Below are 19,779 nucleotides of genomic sequence, written 5' to 3' on the forward strand. Positions count from 1 at the left end.
CACAAGCCACACCTTCATGCAATACATTCAAGACCTCGATAGCAAGGTCTGTTTTGCTTCCGTGGCACACCCACGGAGCAACGGCCAAGCGGAGAGGGCAAATGCTGAAGTGTTGCGAGGCCTGAGAACGAAGACGTTTGACAAGCTGCACAAGAGTGGAAGGCGCTGGATTGATGAGTTGCCGGTGGTTCTTTGGTCGATCAGGACGACGCCAAATCGAGCCACCGGACAGACACCCTTTGCCCTAGTATATGGGGCGGAGGCAGTTCTCCCCACGGAACTCATATACGGGTCACCTCGAGTGCTTGCTTATGATGAGCTTGAGCAAGAGCAGTTGCGGCAAGATGACGCAATGCTCCTTGAGGAAGATCGTCTTCGGGCGGCTGTGAGAGAAGCACGCTACCAGCAAGCCCTGCGCCGCTACCATAGCCGCAAGGTTCATGCCCGAAGCTTTGAGGAAGGCGACCTTGTTCTTCGGCGCGTTTAGTCGGCCAAGAATTCCAACAACTTGACGCCAAAGTGGGAAGGCCCTTATCGGGTAATACGAGTCACCAGGCCCGGCGCAGTCCGCTTGGAGACCGAAGATGTTGTCCCAGTGAGCAACTCCTGGAACATCGAGCACCTTCGCAAGTTTTACCCATAAGGCGCGGCTTGCCGGGCCTCCCGGCAAGCCACCTTTTGTACATGCTTTGCCGGCAAGGCATGTAACCCTTTGTACAAAGCCAGGCATAGACCCTGAGCATAAATAAATGAAGCGCTGGCGCCCTAAGTTATAGCATGCATGCTAGGTCGAGTCTCTTCCTTGGTTAGGGTTGATAGTGCTTAGCGGCGACTAACCCCTAGCCTAGAGGTCGAGTGCGCATCTATCTGTTTCTTTTCTGTCCTCCTTTGGTTCGCAGAGCACATGAGCACTTTTGCTGAGCTACTTGGAAGAAAGGAAACGGACCGGCGTCCCGACCCCTGAAAACCAGAGTTGTCGGGGGCTGCAAGCACAAGGATCCAACCGCGGCAAGACAAGGTTGCCGGGGGCTGGAGATCCAGATAAGTCTTTCATCCTCTATCATGCATTTTGGAACGGAACTGGGATATGTGAAACCTCGTTTTATTTCTAGGCCACCGTGCTCCCCTTTTCTATACCCAAGGATTATCTCCTGGGCCCGGATTTGGTTGTAGTCGTGGTGGCAAGGAAGTTGAATGAGGAGCCTAAGCCCGCTTCATCCCTGCCCCTGCCAAGGGCGCGAGAATGGTCGAGCGAAGTGGGGGGACGGCAAGGCCTGTTGCCGGGTGAAAACATTTATCTTAAATTGTAACAAGGATTCGCTCCTTGTTGTGGGGTCTACGCACGAACGAAAAACCCGGCAAACATCCCTTTTTCATTAAAAGCATCCCACACAGGTACAGTCCGTACGGAATGAAAAACATGAACAAGGGGGATTACAAGCTTTAAATTTAACAAGGCCCGAAGGCTTACAAATTAAAAAAGAGATAAGATGCCCGTGATCCCTTTCTTGTCCCTCTCCTCAGGAGGCAGGTCAAGGAGGCGAAAGGGCAAAAGGGGCGCCTAGGTGAGCTACGAGCAGTAGAAAGCACCAAGAGAACACCTCGGTGGCTGCCCATGGGTGGGCCGGTGATGACGGTGCCGGGAAAGGAGCTGGAAGACGAGGCGGCAGGACCGGCAATACGCGATGAAGGCGTCGGTGCCCGCGTACTCCGAGTTGACGGCCTTGCCGCCCGCCCTCTTCCTCTTCCGCAACCTCCCAACGCCAGCCGCCCAAGGAAACGACCCCGAGAAGTTTAAGGAGCTGGCCCCACCCCCGGCAAAACTCTGCTGGAGGAGCGACCAGGTGCAGATATTGCTGCTGCCACACCCGCCCAAGCGCGGGGCGTCGGACGCCTAGTCGGACTCATCACCGTCATCTGCCCGCTGTCCTACTCATCACTTTCACTCGAGGAAGAGCTCCCATCGTCGGAATCTCCGTCGGAGGAGCTCTCCATGCAGCACTTCAGGCGAGTCCCGAAGTCTCCGAAGACCTTGACGGAGAGCAGGCCGTCCTCCATTAATTTGAAGTAGAGGACGAGCCCGCCGTCAGGCTGTGGATGCGAGCGAACGTCTTCCATCCATGACGGAGGTACATGACCCGGCTGGGAAGTCGACGTCGACCCGCGTGCCCCCATTCCCACAGCCCCTCATGTGCAATCTGAGGGATTGGGGCGGGTCACGCTCCATCTCCCGAGCAAACGGGGCGGGAAGACAAAGACGGTGACGCGGAGGCCGGCGCAGCCTGATGAAGAACTCGCGGGGCTGGTCTCCAACATGGCCTTCCATCGGAAAAGGCATCATTGGCGGGGGCGAAGCCGGCGCGCCGCCCCGTCCTCCTCTTCCCGAGCACTACGACCTCTGCCCCGGCCTCGCCCCCTCCCCCTTCCCCTCGCGGACGGTTCCACCACCGCGGGCTCAAGAGGGGGAGGGACGCGCTGTCAAGCGGCGACCCTCGCCACCACCGACGAAGGACCAGGATTCCCTTTCTCCATGGCGAGTGAAAGGAAGAAGCGGAAGCATGAGGATATAGATGACAGAAGAGTGCGGGATGCCATTCCCCCTTCCCCCTCCTTATAAAGGGGCGGGGTCGGGGCTCGGCCGCCCCGCTCGACCAATCCAGCCACCAGAGGCACGGGGAATCGAGACCGACCCGCTGCCCCAACCAGCAATGACCCGGTTTCCCGCCTCCATCGCTTGCCACCCCAAGCGCATGGAGGACGCGTGGCAAACGTGCAGCATCGAGGGGACGGGTGAAGTGACCTCTCCCCACCCCGTGATCGTGGGGTGTGGACGCCTTGGAGACCGCAACCCGGCCCCATGCAGTAAATAAGCCGCGCCTCCACGCCTCCCTCCTTTCATGGGGAAGGCGCAAGCTGCCCATTTACTGTGATGTGACGCATGCGTGCAGGAACCGCCCCATGCATGCCGCCCACGTCACGCGTACCCCTCCACGCCACGCCGCGGCGCGCGCGGGTCGTGGGAAGCGCAGCGCGTGAAAAGTTTTACCGCGGTAAAAACCGCCCCTCCTGCCCGCGCACCGTTTTGGGCCTGGCCCAACAACGCGTCGCGCAAATGTGTGGCCCAGGCCCGGGGGCTCCTGTCGGTGTACAAAAGGAGGGGCACACTTTTGTACCCCTTTACCTGTGCACGGGCAGTCGGAGCCGCGCCCACGGCCACACCAAGCAGAACAGGGGAAGTGAGCCAAGGTAAGACCGAAGCCCAAGATAACCAGAGCAACGCCGAGGCCAAGACCACAAAGAGCAGAGGGATGAAGCAGGTTTCCCCGACAAGACCCTTGCCGGGGCAGCCTCAGCAGCCCCGGCAAGACCCTTGCCGGGGCAGCTCGCCCCACACCAACAGAGCGAGCCACCCTTGAGCCCACGGTCTCCAACATCATGTTGGGCCAGGGCTCGGGAGGCACCTCCATGGTGGCATGCAGATCTTTGTGAACACAAGGAACACTCAAGATCAGATGAGGATTAGAAGACGACGATCCTCGGCAGGATCCTTGCCGAGGAAGGCCACCAGACCCCCGGCAAGGTCCTTGCCGGGGACGACAGCGCGCCACGGCAAGACCCTTGCCGAGCCACCCGGCAAGGCCCTCACCGAGGACGCCAGCAGGGCCACTACCAGGCCTGCACCAACCAAGTCTCCACCATTGTTCACATGCGGCTGCCAGCCAAACTAGCTGGGCGGGAACCTGCGTGGCAACATGCAGCTCCCAGGCCAACTCATCAAACGCCTGCATGGCGGCATGCAGATCTTCGTGGAGGCTCCACCACCGCACCACCTCAGCTGCCTGCCTGCCTACATGGCGCCGCATGCGTCGCTAGCCAAGGCGCGTGTCGAAGCAAGGAGGAGCGGCGACAGACGGGACGGGCCTCGCCCCTGTCCCCGATAAAGTAAGGGGACACCTAAGCTACGCATTAAATGCGTCTTGTCCTATAATATGAGCGATAAGCTCATAGCACTGTGCGCCTTTCCACCTCCTGTGCGCCACTGTGGCAGCCCCTTTCGACTATAAAAGGAGGCCCATGGCATACTGGAGACGGATTCGGCTCTTTCGAACCACACACTCACCACAGCTAGTTCGAGAGCTCAAGAACTCTCTTAAATACACCCACCAAAGTAGGACTAGGGTTTTACGCATCCTCGCGGGCCGAACCTGGGTAAATGATCCTCGTGCTGGTTACTAATCCTGCTCTTCTCACAACCCCGCACCCCGGCAACCGTAGTACGGATTCTTGTGATCCCATAGGTGTCGTTCCACACCGACAGAGTATTCAACCAAAATTTATTGATTCGACACAAGGGGAGCCAAAGAATATTCACGAGTATTAGTAGTTGAGTTGTCAATTCAACCACACCTGAAAGACTTAATATCTGCAGCAAAGTATTTAGTAGCAAAGTAGTATGGAAGTATCGGTAATGGTGGCAAAAGGAACAATAGCAGTTTGTAGTGATTGTAACTGAAGTAGCCACGAAAGTAACATAGCACAGATCAATATGTGAAAAGCTCACAGGCATTGGATGGGCAATGATAATTGTGTTGGATAATATTCATCTTGTAGCAGTCATAACCTAGGGTGACTTAGAACTAGCTCCAATTCATCAATATAATGCATGCATGTATTCCGTATATAGTCATATGTGCTTATGGAAAAGAACTTGCATGACATCTTTTGTCCTATCCTCCCGTGGCAGCGGGGTCCTAATTAAAACTAAGGGATATTAAGGCCTCCTTTTATTAGAGAACCAGACCAATTAGCACTTAGTGAATACATGAACTCCTCAAACTATAGTAATCACCGAAAAGAATCCCAATTATTGTCCACTTGGGGTATGCGGATCATAACTCGTAATAGGCGTCTACAACTTGCAAGATAGGATCAAGAACACAAATATATTCATGAAAACATAATATGTTCAGATCTGAAATATTGGCACTCGGGCCCTAGTGACAAGCATTAAGCATAGCATAGTCATAGCAACATCAATCCCAGAACAGAGTGGATACTAGGGATCAAACCCTAACAAAACTAACTCGATTACATGATAAATCTCATCCAACTCATCACCGTCCAGCAAGCCTACGATGGTATGATTGGCTGGTTTAAAAACCCATCACAAACTAATTTGATGGCCTATTTAAAAACCCAACAGTCTCTGCTGGTATGATTGGCTGGTTTTTCTGGGGTGCCATGTATCTGGCACGGGCGATCAAGTATGCGGTCCAGACTGGATGGTCCCTAATTGTTCCTCTTGTATGGTTTCTTCTGCTGGTTGGACTTCGAGCCACTGAATCCGGCATTGACTGTAGTGTCGTCGGTATTATCGCCATTGCTTCGGCGTTTGTGTTTGTTACGTCGGAGCTTGCCGTTGTTGTTCTTAGCCTCGGAGGGTCCTGCCTCGCTGGCTGTGTTTTTGCTGCGAGCCAACCAAATGTCCTCGCCCGCACAAAAGCGGGTCATAAGTGCCGTGAGGGCTGCCATAGATTTTGGCTTTTCTTGGCCAAGGTGGCGGGCGAGCCATTCGTCGCGGATGCTATGTTTAAAGGCCGCTAAGGCCTCGGCATCTAGACAGTCGATGATCTGGTTCTTTTTAGTTAGGAACCTAGTCTAGAACTTCCTGGCTGACTCCCCGGGCTGTTGAACTATGTGACTTAAGTCGTCGGCGTCTGGCGGCCAAACATATGTACCTTGGAAGTTGTCGAGGAAAGCCTCTTCCAGGTCCTCCCAGCTGCCAATGGAATTTTCAGCCAGACTGTTTAGCCAGTGTCGAGCTGGCCCTTTGAGTTTTAGTGGGAGGTATTTGTTGGCGTGAAGATCATCCCCGCGGGCCATGTGGATATGTAGAATAAAATCCTATATCCATACCGCGGGATCGGTTGTTCCATCATAGGATTCGATGTTTACGGGTTTGAACCCTTCTGGGAATTCATGATCCATTACTTCGTCGGTGAAGCAAAGAGGGTGCGCGGCGCCCCTATATCAGGCCGCATCGCGACATAGCTCTGATGGAGTCCGTCTGCGGCATTCGGCTCGGGCGTGAATAGGTTTGTCACGCCCAAATAGATAGCTGTCCCTCGCCTTAAGTCACGTCCTCGCGATCCGTAGATCGATCTTGTGTGTTCCGCTCTACTGTCCAGTTCTTGGCGGAGGTCATAGTATGGCCCCGAGCTGACTTATCCCTGCCTTTACGGCGGAGTGGGACCGTCTGGTTTTCGGCTTGAGTTGCAGTTTTATCCCGACCGCGCGGTGGCCGATCAGCCGCGGTACGTGATTCTGGTGCGGGATCGGGCGCCTCATCGTCGAACTGAGGTAGTAATCTGCGCTTCGGGTAGCTTTGGCTGGGTGTTTAAGGCCGTATTCCTCGGCTACCAGGACATCGGTCCATCTGTCATTGAGCAGGTCTTGATCAGCTTGAAGCTGCTGCTGCTTCTTTTTCAGGCTCCTTGCAGTGGTTATTAGCTGAAGCTTAAAGCGCTCCTGCTCCAGGGGCTCCTCAGGCATGATGAAGTCTTCGTTGCCGAGGCTGACCTCCTCCTCGGAGGGCGGACGGTAACTACCATCCTCCGAGTCTTCTTCTATGGCCTGCTCGTCAGGGCTGGCATGCCCTGATTCCCGATTGTCCTGTTCGGCTGTTTGATCGTTGGATTATTCTGTGTCTTCGGCACCATCCGGAGTGTTGTCGTCTCCTGTGCCGGTGTTGCTATCCCTGCTGCGGCGGGATTTCAAGCGGCGTCCCTAACGCCGGCGCTTTGGCTGTGTTTTAGGAGGGTCCTCCTTTGCTGGGTTTTCCTTGTCATCGCCGCTGTTATTTTTCGACATATCTACCATGTAGACGTCGTATGAGGAAGTGGCCGTCCATCGTCCAGTGAACGGCGGGTTTTGAGCCTCCTCGTCTCCGGCATCGTCGTCCATACCGTCGATGTCTTCGGAGTCATAGTCAAGCTCGTTGGTTAAGTCTTCGACGGTGGCTATGAAGTGGGTGGTGGGTGGGGAGCGAAATTCTCCTTCATCATTAGCCTCCAGTTCAAACCGGACATAATTCGGTTGTGAGTCCCCCGCCAAGGACAAGTTTCTTAACGAATTTAGCACATCGCCCAAGGGCGAATACTGGAAGATGTCTGTGGCGCTAAACTCGAAGATCGATAGGCGATCCATCTCGGCGTCCGCGGATGCACATGGCTCAGAATTTATGACCAGAGACGAGTCCGGAGTTCTGGTGACAAAGGTGTCGTGTGACTTTAGGTCTGTGTTCAGCTCCAATGCCGTGGAATCTGCGGCCTCCGCGGTTGGGTTGAGCCTCCCATCTTCGTACGGCGCAATATGCTCCGGATCTACGGCCGGAGCTGTTACAGGAGCAATCTCCTGGATGCGGCCCGATGACAGATTTAGGTCATGTTCATCAGGGTGACTAGGAGCGGTTGCCGCGGTCTTGAATCCGGTGAAGATCAAATCTCCACGGATGTCCGCGACGTAATTCAAGCTCCCAAATCTGACCAGATGGCTGGGCGTAGCTGTCGATCTGCTCTTGGCGGCCGAGCGAGTTGGCATGCAGTACGAAGCTTCCGAACACGAAGATCTGTCCGGGGAGGAAGGTTTCCCCTTGGACAGCATCGTTGTTGACGATTGAAGAGGCCATCAAACCTTTTGACGATGGCACAGTGGAACTCTCAATGAAAGCACCAATGTCGGTGTCAAAACCGGCGGATCTCGGGTAGGGGGTCCTGAACTATGCGTCTAAGGTCGATGGTAACAGGAGACAGGGGACATGATGTTTACCCAGGTTCGGGCCCTCTCTATGGAGGTAATACCCTACTTCCTGCTTGATTGATCTTGACGAATATGAGTATTACAAGAGTTGATCTACCACGAGATCGTAATGGCTAAACCCTAGAAGTCTAGCCTGTATGACTATGGTAATGAGTCTCTCCCCTTCCGGACTAAGTCCTCCGGTTTATATAGACACCGGGAGGATCTAGGGTTACACAAGGTCGGTTACAAAGGAAAAGAATCTACATATTTGGTCGCCAAGCTTGCCTTCCACGCCAAGGAGAGTCCTATCCGGACACGGGTGCAGTCTTCGGTCTTAATATCTTCACAGCCCATCAGTCCGGCCCATGGCTAACAGACCGGACGCCCGAGGACCCCTTAGTCTAGGACTCCCTCAATCATCCTATGGTTCGCCACCCAGGCTCAAAGGGATCATAAGATTATTCATGCTAGAGCTTCCGTGTGCAGCCACAAGCTATTATGGGCTCTAGCATAGTTGAGTATGTTGCATGACCTCTTTTAGTGGTGGGCTAGCAGATGTAGGGGGGAAGTAGGTGTAACTGTCCACCCAGAGTAAAGAGTTAATGTTTCTGAAAGACAGTGTCTTGGTCATCCGTTTCTCAAACACCATGTAGTGCAGGAAATCCAACGGAGGAGATCGAGTCTTGTGGGGAAAAGTGCGCAAACCTTTACAGAGTGTACAAACTAATCATGGTTAGCCGTGTCCCCGGTTATGGACATCTTGAGTATCTGGTACTTCAATTATTGATTTGATCTCATCACACTAAATTAACTTGTTGGGATGTTAATTACTTTTAATTTGCGATTGAGTTGTAGGAACCTTCTCAATGTTTCAACCACCATGATAGATAAATAAAATATATTCCTTTGTTATAGGGAAAAATTGGCTTTTGCAAAACAATATAACCATAGAGCCTCCACCAGCCATATATGCATGTAGTGATAGCATTTATTCTGTTCATTGCTCGACCTTGTTATATTGCCAGCATATTCCATGTGCTGACCCGTTTTGGGCTACAACATATCATGTTGCAGACTTTTCAGACGAAGAGTAAGGTGCGCTAGGTCGTTGTCGTGCACTCAGCTGTGCCGTTGGAGTTGATGGACTCACTTTATCTTCCAAGCCTTCCGCTGTTATCTTAATTAGATGGCCTTAAGCCATATTTATTGTATTAAGTTCTCTCTTGAGACTATCAATGTAATAAGTGTGTGATTGCTACTCTGTTATAAATCCATTCGAGTACTGTGTGTGTCAGCATTACCGATCCAAGGATGACTCTGAAGCACAGAAACTTGACCGTCTGAGGTCAGGTCGCTACAAGATGGTATCAGAGCACACGCTGAATGTAGGACACGACCACTAAGATGAGCCATAGGTCACTCTTCTCTACTCATTTCTAACTCCTCTCCATTTTCTACACTTTAGGATTCTGGACTCAAGGAACAAGTTTGCACAACCGGATGAAGACACACCCTTTGGACGACACATGAAGGAAGTCACTAGGTACCTAAACATCGGAATACCAAGCTTCACTGGGACCTACACCGCCACTTTACCAGAAGAGGGGCGTTGGATGATTCGAGTTCAAGTTCCAGGAACGACGTTCACGCCAGTCACTGAGCCCATAGAGTTTTCCTTTGATGCACCAACCTGGAGTCTAGGTAGGAGCATGGCAGCCCACATCGCCATGGGACGCATTGGCGAAGTTTACCACAAGGATCTTAAGGACACTATCTACCAGATATGTGGGCGCCGAGACGAGCAATGGGAGATGATCAGCACCACACTACAAAAAAAAGACACATCCGTGACATTTTGGGCCGAACGAAATTTTTTTCTGTCATACTTATGACATTTCTATGACGATAATTGTGACAAAATCCGATATCATCATAGATGTGGTGGGGTCCTACTTCTATGACAAAAAATCATGACAGAAAATGGGCTTTTCATCCTGGGCGGGCCGGAGACGCAGCTGCATGACATTCTTTCGGCCGTCCATGACGGAAAAAACCGTGGTAGAAGCGAGGGCGAGGAAAATATCGGGTTGTTCCCGGTTATGGTGGGTGGTCGGGGCCGAGCGATGCACGTTTCTATCATACACACATGCGCGTGGGTGCGAGGCGTTGGGCTCTAACTGAACCCGAGCGAGGCGTTGGGCTCTAACTGAACCCGAGTTATTGCACTGCAGGCTACGCGTTACTGAACCCGAGCGATCGATCGATGGCTGTTAACTGAACCCGATTGAGCGATTTCTTCACTACTGCTGCTAACTGAAGCCGATCGATGCTGCCTCTGGATGAACAGTGAGTGTTGCTGGGGGGTTTGGATGAACAGTTCCCGGTGGGGGTGGATGAACAGGACCCCGTGGTGTTGCCTCTGGATGAACAGGACCCCGATCGACCGAGCCGGTTGGGGCTGGATGAACAGGACCCCGTGGATGGCAGGAAGAACAGGACCACCCCGTGGAGGGCAGAATGAACAGTAGACGGTGGAGGGCTGGATGAACAGTAGCCCGTGGAGGGGTGGTCGAACAGGAGCCCGTGGAGAGGGCTGGTTGAACAGTAGCGGTGGAGTAGCGTGTGGTGGAGGCTGGATGAACAGGAGCCCGTGGATGAACAGTCGCAGGTGGAGGCTGGAGGACGTCGACGGTGGATGAACAGTAGCCCATGGAGGCTGGAGGGGGTCAACGGTGGAGATGAACAGTATGCCGTGGAGTCCCGTTTTGCGGTACACCACACCCCTCCCGATGAACAGGACCCCCCTTTCGACCGTAGCGCTCCAACACAAGTCCGTTTCCTCCGTTTTGCGGTACGCCAAACCCCTCCCGATGAACAGGATCCCGTTTCAAACATGGCCGGTCGAACACAAGGCTGTTTCCTCCGTTCTGCGGTACGCCAGGCCTCGTTACCATCGGCTGTTCCGTCCAAGCCCTCCCGATGAACACGACGACGCATTCCGTTCCGACCCAGCCGGTTGGCTCCCCATGAACATGACGACAACGCAGTTTCTCCGTTCTGAGCCAGCCATGTACACGAGCCCTGGTCGTACGTATGCGCGAGTAGGCATTCGAGACCCTGCCCGTATGTACGTACGTGGCCGTATTTTCTTTCTTGCACACTGGCGGCTGTATGTACGTGTACATGCTACGTGCGCGCCTCTACTACGACACGTGCGCGCCTCTACATCGACCAGTATGTACATACACGTTCACGACGAATGACAATGCTACGTACGCTTCGACCGTGTGGGTCCTGACTGTCAGGCACTTCCTTGCCTGCGAAGATGTAGCTGGTGGGTCCCAGCAGTCAGGGGGCGAATCGTTTTTTTGCCCGGACGCACTTCCTTGCATGCGAAGATGTAGTTGGTGGGTCCCCGCAGTCAGGGGGAAATGTTTTTTCACGAAATACGGTGGCCCGTCCGGTGGGTCCCCGCTGTCAGGTGGAGGAATAATTATTTTGCGCGTAATAAGGAGGCACTTCCTTGCTGCAGCTGTGGACCCAGCTGTCGGCCTCTCCATGTACAGTCCATGTCCGATGGAAGTCGTTCCTTGACCACGTTGACCACGCCGCGCCGAGAGCACCAGGGCGGTGGACGACAGCGAGGCCTAGGAAGGGGATGATGCGGAGCCGGGGAAGACGCGGCAGTGGAAGCCCGCGCGGAGAGGAGTACAAGGGTTCACTGGTTCGGCTGCGGTGTGAGGCTGCCGTCGCCGCAGGGCCTGGCTAGCGGTGGGAATAGTAGGGGCAGTGAGTTCTCCGCGGCAGCACAGCCGGCCACAGGAGGCAGGAGCGTGCGGCACGACCGGCGCTGCTTTGGGCGGCTGGAGCAACAAGACCAGAGGTTGAAGAAGCACTACGGTCGTTGGATGGACATCATACGGTCACTGGAGCTAGAATCGTGCATATTGACTAAGTTGACAAAGCCCTCTGTCCCCGTCAACTTAGTAGGCCCACAAGTCTGCCTGCCACTATACTGGGTCCTAGCTAGCAGTGGGAGTATTCATTATTTTGTGCGTAATAAGGACGCACTTCCTTGCGTGCGAAGATATAACTGGTGGGTCCGAGCTGTCAGCGGCGGTAACATTTTTTCGCGAAATACAGAGGCCCTTTTGGTGGGTCCCAGATGTCAGGTGGAGGACTCATTATTTTGCGCGTAATAAGGAGGCATTTCCTTGCGTGCGGCCGTGGACCCAGCTGTCAGCCTCTCCACGTATAGTCCACTTCAGATGCATGTCGGTCGTTGACCACGTTGACCAGGCCACGCCGGGAGCACCAGGGCGGTGGACGACGGCGAGGCCTAGGAAGGGAACGACACGGAGGTAGGGAAGACTCGGCAGTTGTTTCCCACACGGAGGGGAGTACGACTATACGAGGGTTTACTGGTTCGTCTGCCGTCGCCGGAGAATAACAACAGGTGTGGGTGAGTAGAGGGATGGCTAGGCCAGTGATGGGAGTACGGTGGGGCGGTGAAGCCTGCGCGGCAGCACAGCCGGCCGTGGGGAGGAGGGAGCAGGCAGTCCCGCCGGCGCTTGTTTGACCGGCTGGAGCAGGAAGAGCAGAGATTGAAGAAGCACGAATGTCGTTGGATGGACATCCAACAGTCACTGCTTGTGCGTCAACCTTTTTTTAGGAAAGCCTCAAATCTGTGCAAAACAGCATACAACCCATCTGCCATTATTTCTAATAATTTACAGCCCATTTGCTAATTCTGAAGGTTTTTTTTGGAGCCCATATTCTTTTTGTTAGCATTACAGCCCATATTGTGGCCATGGTTAAAAAATTATACGAAATGTTGCATATTTCGGTGCGGTCCGAACTGTTTTTAATCCCGAAATTTCGATTCACATTCAAACTGATTTTAAAAATAAATTTATATCAATATAAAATCCAACAAATTGTCCACGCATAAAAATTAATGCAATTTAAAATCTTGAAATGAAAAAAATAAATTTGAAAGTAATTGTCGGTTTGATGTGTTTTAAAAATGTACAGCCCATTTCTCATTGCTGATAGGCCATTTTCTCTACCAGCCGAATGAAGCTCTCCTCGTCTTGAAAGATTTGCAGCCCAATAGGCCTGACAAAGCGACTTACTTGGCAAATCACAAAAAAACTGGGCTACCATTTTCGGAAAGAAAGAAAAAACTACTGGGCTAGTCTGTAGTAAACATAAAAGAAAAGGCTGTCTAGACATGCCAGAGTGCCCTACACAGCCCAGTTGACACCCTGCTTCCGTCTCAAAAACAAATTAGATAAATGCCACAACAAATATGGCGGTTCATAAAAATGCCAGTGCAATTTCCAAACTTTGAAAAATGCCACTGCAATTTTTGCAAACTTTGGAAAACGCCACTGCAATTTGCAAACTTTGAAAAACGCCACTCCAGACTTCGAAAAATGCCACTAGGGATGGCATGAAATGTTATTTTTCAAAGTTTGGAAATTGCAATGGCATTTCTTAGAAACACCAGATTTGGAGTGGCATTTATCAAATTAACCCAAAACAAAAATAACTGGTCGAGCTGCTGGGTCCCTGATGTCAGCCGCTCGTTGTGCAACTCTCTCGTTTATTGACTACGTTGACAATGGCATGGGACCCAGATGTCAGAAATCCATTACGAGGAGCCATTTTTTTATTGGATTGAAATAAGGAGGCACTTTGCTTGTGTACTGCCATGACCTTTGCGGGTCCCTGCTGTCATCCTCTCCACGTACAATCATCTCCTGGTTGTGTACGCGTCAACTTGGTAGGCCCACAAGTCAGCCTCTAAACCCGTGGAGGAAAAATACAACCCATTTAAAAAAATAACAGCCCATTCCATATGTTCAAACGGAAAGTTCAACATTTAGAGCAAAGTAACAGGTCTGATCGACATATAGAGTACTGAACTTCCACGTTGACAACCATCATAGCCAAGTTAACTATCTACTTCCACTAATACTCTAGTAGCATACAAGTACTAACTTACTCTTAGCTAACTAGACGATGCCGGCCGCATCTGCGGTACACGCTAAACGCCGGCACCGGCGTCCTCCGCCTCGCCTCGGACTTGCCAGAGGTGCGATAGGGCGCATTGCTCACGCGCGTTGGCCCTTTCCATGCCGGCGTGGTCCACCGAAGCTTCGGCTTCTAAGCGGGAAACCCACTTGACGAGCTGGTAGTAAAAATCGGCGTCGCGAACGAGTGCGTGCCCGACAGCCTCCAGGGCTATTTGCCGGGCGCCGGCCTCCATGTAGTCGGCCCACGTGCGGGCGCTCTGCTCGCGACTCAGAGCGTCGGTGCGCTGCTGCTCCATGTCCCGCTGGCGGCGCAAATCGGCGATACGCTGCTCATCCGCCATGCGGTCGCGCTCCAACAACTCCTGCTCCTCCGCTAGGTGGTCGCGCTCCAACAAGTCCTCGATCTCCACATTGCCATCTAAAGACCGATAGAATGCCTCCTCCCTCCATCTGCCTTCCGGTGAAAAACCGAACACTAGTTCCGGCGCTGACCGCCTCCGGCCACGCCTATCACGGACGGGCGGGGGCATGGCGGACGTGGCGAGAGCGAGGATAAGTGGCGAGCAACGTCGGGCCGGTGGGGGCTTATGAGGATAGGGAAAGTTGGGTCACAGTGCCACCATAGAAGGCCGAGAAACAGTACTTATAAGCGGAAGGTAGCGCGACGGTCATCGGAATTCAATGCATAATGAAGGATGCATGGCTTAGAGCGCCAGCTTGCCGTGGAAAACTAGAGAAACTGAAATTCTGATGGTGCCGTCCCGTCCCGTCCGTGCTGGGTCGCACGCCGGCATTACGGTCAAACGAGTGCACTCGAATCATCTCCCTCCTTGTCAATAATGATTCCACGAATTTAAAAGGCCCGCATCAATTAAAGCGCATCTTTTTTCACATCAGTTAGCTGCCTTAATTACGGCCGGATGCATGCGGGCACTCAAAATCGCTCGCAACTAGTACGCGGAGCAGCATGCAACGAGTCGCAGCCGAGGGCATTAATTGATGAACTTTAGCTGGGAGATAAGGCATTTGCGAACGTTTTTGCTAGCAGTTTCTTCAGATTCGAATGGCACTTTCTTCAGAGCAGCTTGTCAGTTTCTTCAGAGGTAGGCATTTTTATTCAAAAAACAGCCACTTCGGATCTTGCGTCGCAACTAAAACAGCCAGGAGCGCATTAGTAGGCTAGCTAGTGATCGATCGGTAACTTGTAAACACTGAGCGAACAGATATAAGGAACTGTTAATGCATCTTAATGATTCACAGATCATATACAAATATGTAGCTCCAAAAGCAAAGATCAGCCACAACTAAAACCAACTAGTATGATTCCCATACATAAGATCAACATGTTAATGCATCTCAATGATTCACAGATCATATACAAATATGTAGCTCCAAAAGCAAAGATCTAAAAAAACATATGTTCTTCCTACTAACATGGATGCTTCCCTTGGCCAACATTCAGTACAGACTGAATGACAAATTTGTTTGTGAAGTCTACAATTCCGCTTGCAAACATAAGTGGTTTCACCAACAGCTGGAACCGTGGGAATGAACCACACATGATGGAGGAACATCCACTGCAATATGATTCGGTCTTCTCTTGATCACACGGCGAGACTATTTTCGGAATACAAACTTTAACTTAGGCAAAATGATGCCCATTGTATAATCAGACCAAAGCAATGAAGCACCTAGTGTTGGCCAATAAATAGTACAGTACTACTTTTCTGCAGTCCATGAAGTGACTATCCAATCTTTCTGTGTCTATTTTCAAATGGCACTGCATGCAGTGACTATACTATTCTCTTGTGCAGTTCAACCAAAATTGCGGTCACTTTGTGTGTTTGCTAAATAGCAACGGGCAGACATCTCTGTCTGCACAAATATCAAGCACCTAGTAAAATATACCCCACCTTGTATTTTCGGTTTAAACATGTCTCTTCCGCTTAGATCTGTCATGTTTTGCATTGGACAATTTGATACAGTCATGTTTTGCCCTGGACAATTTCATACTGAATTGATTTGCTTGTTCAGAGCAGAAATATAGCGCCTATTCTTCATCAGACCAAGGATATCCATGTTTGAAGTGATGGAAGAGGTGAAATCGATACAACCGAAATTGAGCATCCAGTCATTGAATCTCGTCCTGCACCTCCAATGTAGGTCCACCCTGCCAATAAATTCACATGCAAACCACTAGTATTACTATCTAATGACAGTACAAAAAGAGTAGCAAGATAGTAGAAAACCATGTACCTTCTTAATGAATAGCTCATAGTGCCACCAATTGGATATAAAGGTTTGGGAGAAAACATGCTCCTAATGTTGAACCAGTTGGACTTTTTGTGCAGTTCCACTAAACTCGAGCATCCCTGTTTGCATAGATATTGAAAGTGTGATTACTATAAAAGTGGCACTAGTTGAAGCATAGACTCACAAATATAAGCATTCCAATTTCACAATGGGAAAAGGTAGCAAGACTATTTCTAACCACCTTTTTGAAGGAATAAATAAGGCAACAGAGGCTGATGTCAGAAAGGCATATATAGTTCTTTCTGAAAGAATGATGGATTCCTGACCTTTCCTCTTCTTTTAAGCATATTTTGTGCAGTTCAACTAAAATAAAATGCCATCACTTCCTTGACAATTAAGTGACACTGTACAAAAGGAAATGACTTAACATTACATCATGATGTCAGGTATGTAGTGGACAGGCATTAGAGATAAACTTACAGACCTCCTCCGATAACATAATGAACATTAATTTTAACAAAGGTGTGACTAGCTTTACCGGGATAATTTGAGTGAACTCTACACCCTCTGTTCCTTAATATAAGAGCTTTTTGCGGTTCAGTTTAAAGTACCCAAACGTCTACTAGTATTTAGAAAAACAGGTAGTAGTTTTCTTGAGCACATATCTGGGAAAGCTTGCCACCCTTTATTTATGTCCATACGCTAATGCAACACCATTCGAAATTTCGAATACTACAAATATACACTAATCCAATGGCAAGTGCAACAGTAGAGTAGTTATTTTATTACAGGGTGCAGTACAATGGTTTTACTAAATAGATTTCAATAAACTCTGGGACTGGAAGATTTCTATAAGAATTAACAATACAAAATGTAAAGGTAACACGTTTCAGCATTGGTATACTAGCTGTGCATGAGCATTAAACCAAATACAAAAGTCTGAAGGTAACTAGCATTATTAACTAATGACAGTATAATAAAATTGCAAACCATGTACCTCCAAGGTAAATATCATTTCGAACTCGGGGGGACCTTAAAAATTGATATCCAAATCTTGATAATTGATCAAACATAAAAACTTGATCGAACGAATCAAGAGAACAGCCGGAGGAGGAGGTGCCCACTCTTAACCTTTCCTCTTGTCTTCATAATTTTTTGTGCAGTTTAACCAAAATAAAATGACATCAGCGCCTTGGCATTTTGGTGACACTGTACAAAAAAATTAACTTATCTCATGAAAGTGAGGTATGTAATCTATAAGCATTAACAGTGCAAAAATCTGAAGGTAGTAACAAGTTTCATCGTTGGTATACTGGCTGTGCAACATCATTAGAATGCCTTAGTTGAAAATTCTTTAATACATCCACAATCAACAGCTAACCCTGAAATAATCCAGTGACATTAAATGGCATTGCTTATATTTATCGGTGGCATTAGACTGAGTGTGGCATTAGTTAAATGTGGCATCACTTTAGAAGTAGCATTGCTTGACTTGACTGCTGGCGTTATACTAACAGCAAAAAAGTTAGACTAAGAGCATGCGAGGCCCATTCGGACAGCGGGCGCACCAGTACGATGTACCTCCACGGACACATAGAGTGGTGAGGGAGGTATGGTTGCCCAGAGCAACAAATATCTAGGCAGCATATCTGGATTACGTCCCATTTTTGTTATGTTTAGCCACCTTTTCCCTATGTGAGGACAACAAACCGATCGACCTAGTCATTCTCTATTGTGTTGTCATGCCTTTCTACCCTTCTTCAACCAAGAGACATGAGACTCGTTCCTTAGCTACTGATTTTCCCCTTCTCAACCTAGATGCGGGTTCGATGCCTACTCTCTTGGACATTACAGTCTCCCTTCCTTTCCTTATTCAACCCAGACATGGATTAGTCTGCATGAAGTAGGGTTTCCTTTAATAGTGCAAATTAAGGTTTTCGTCTGCGTGACCAGCAGAGCAGAGTATAGCAAATTGGGAAGATGGTGGAGTGGAAAAAGATCCACATGCAGCGACATGGCAGATGGGGCAATAGAACAAGGGTATGGTTCGAAAAGAGGTAGCATACCTGAGGGTCGGCGGGAAGTGGCTTCGCTCGTGGTCATCGTCCTCCACACGCACTACGACAGCGAGCTTGGGGACGGAGGCCATCTCACGCGGGCGCTAGGTCTGAGAGGACGGCCTTGTCGTCAGTGCATGACCTCGCTCACCGAGGACGAGTGCGTCGACACTGCACGTTCTTTTCTTCCCCGGCGGATCTGTGACCACCGGTGAGGAGGGAGAGAGAGGCCGTCTTTTTTAGATCTGGAGAGAGGGTGATATTGTGAGAAGCAAGTGGGCAGCCCTTAGCAAGAAATCTCTGAAGCTCCATCCTATATATCTTTTTTATACTACTAGTACTAGAGGTGGAGTAGTGGTAGAGTAGTTTATATTTTCTCTGCAAACAGTACCAGTTAGTCGTGCTTCAAAACTGAACGGCACGCCATTAAAAAAATAAAGTCGAGAAATAATGCGGCACCTTGGGCCAACGCGGCCAGATCGCATTTTGCACGAGAAATTACACACGATGTTTCGTTGACATGTGGTCCCGTTCCAGCATGTCAGTGAGACGATGGCGAGTCCTTTTGTACAATTTCCGAAAGGACGTGTAGGCCGGGGCGCCTCTTCATGTACCGTGGCAAACTGGCAACCGTCCACCGACTCTTCGCCTTTCCCTCTCGATTTGGAACTGTTGTCGCACGCTCTTCCTCCCTCCTCCATTTGCCTTCACCCTTCCTTCTGCTATTGTTCGATCGTCTTCTCCATGGAGGGAACAAGCCGGAAACGACCCCGTTATTCTTGCCCCGATCTGAAAGATGACGTGGTGGGGGAATTCATCGATCGGTGCGACGTCATCACCTCGGCTAGCATGGCAGGTTCGTTCAAGCCCATTCTTGACTCAACTAATAACATCATTACAAGGAACCCAAGGGTCCAGGAGCGGTTTGATCTCCCTTATCTTCTTCGCTATAAGCCTGTTCGCATGGGCGCGGACGACGGAGGCCTCGCCTTGCAAGTTGATGTCGCTTCATAATGATACATGTGATGTCAAGATGCCATCGCTTAAGGGTAAGTCCTGGGCTGGCGCAAATGGAGATTGGGTTGTTTATATTCGGTACAATTGCGAGTGGGAACTTGTGAATGTGTACACTCGTGAGTAGATTCCACTTCCAAAAATCTCAGAGTGCCCTGAGGTTGAGCACACAGATGATCTACGTACGTTCAAATACGATCATGGTGACTGTCGTCTACTGAAGATAGCAATTTGTCGAGTTCCCAACCGCTCTTGGAATTACAAGAACTATCAAGTTGTTGCTATCTTCGACAAGCTTGTTGCCGTCCTTCGTGGTTCGACTGGATGAATATTGCTCAAAAATCAGTTTCTATACACGGATGTGTACTGTGCAATTGAATACGAGGATCTTGTGTTTGCTGCCACCACTCGTGGCACTGTTTTTGCATGGGATCCTCGTAGTTTCGGTATGTTTGTCTTCCACCGTAATTATAATTGTTTCATCCACATGCATGCGGGTTAGCAAGTTTCCCTTTACTAATTAACCTTCTTCTTGTGTTTCAAGGGTCCTGTGAACATTCCACCACCTATATTTGAAAAAAATTATAAGCAAGGGGGAGATGACGATGGTGATG

Source organism: Triticum aestivum, chromosome 4D, assembly GCF_018294505.1.
Source record: "Triticum aestivum cultivar Chinese Spring chromosome 4D, IWGSC CS RefSeq v2.1, whole genome shotgun sequence".
In the NCBI taxonomy this organism is placed as follows: Eukaryota; Viridiplantae; Streptophyta; class Magnoliopsida; order Poales; family Poaceae; genus Triticum; species Triticum aestivum.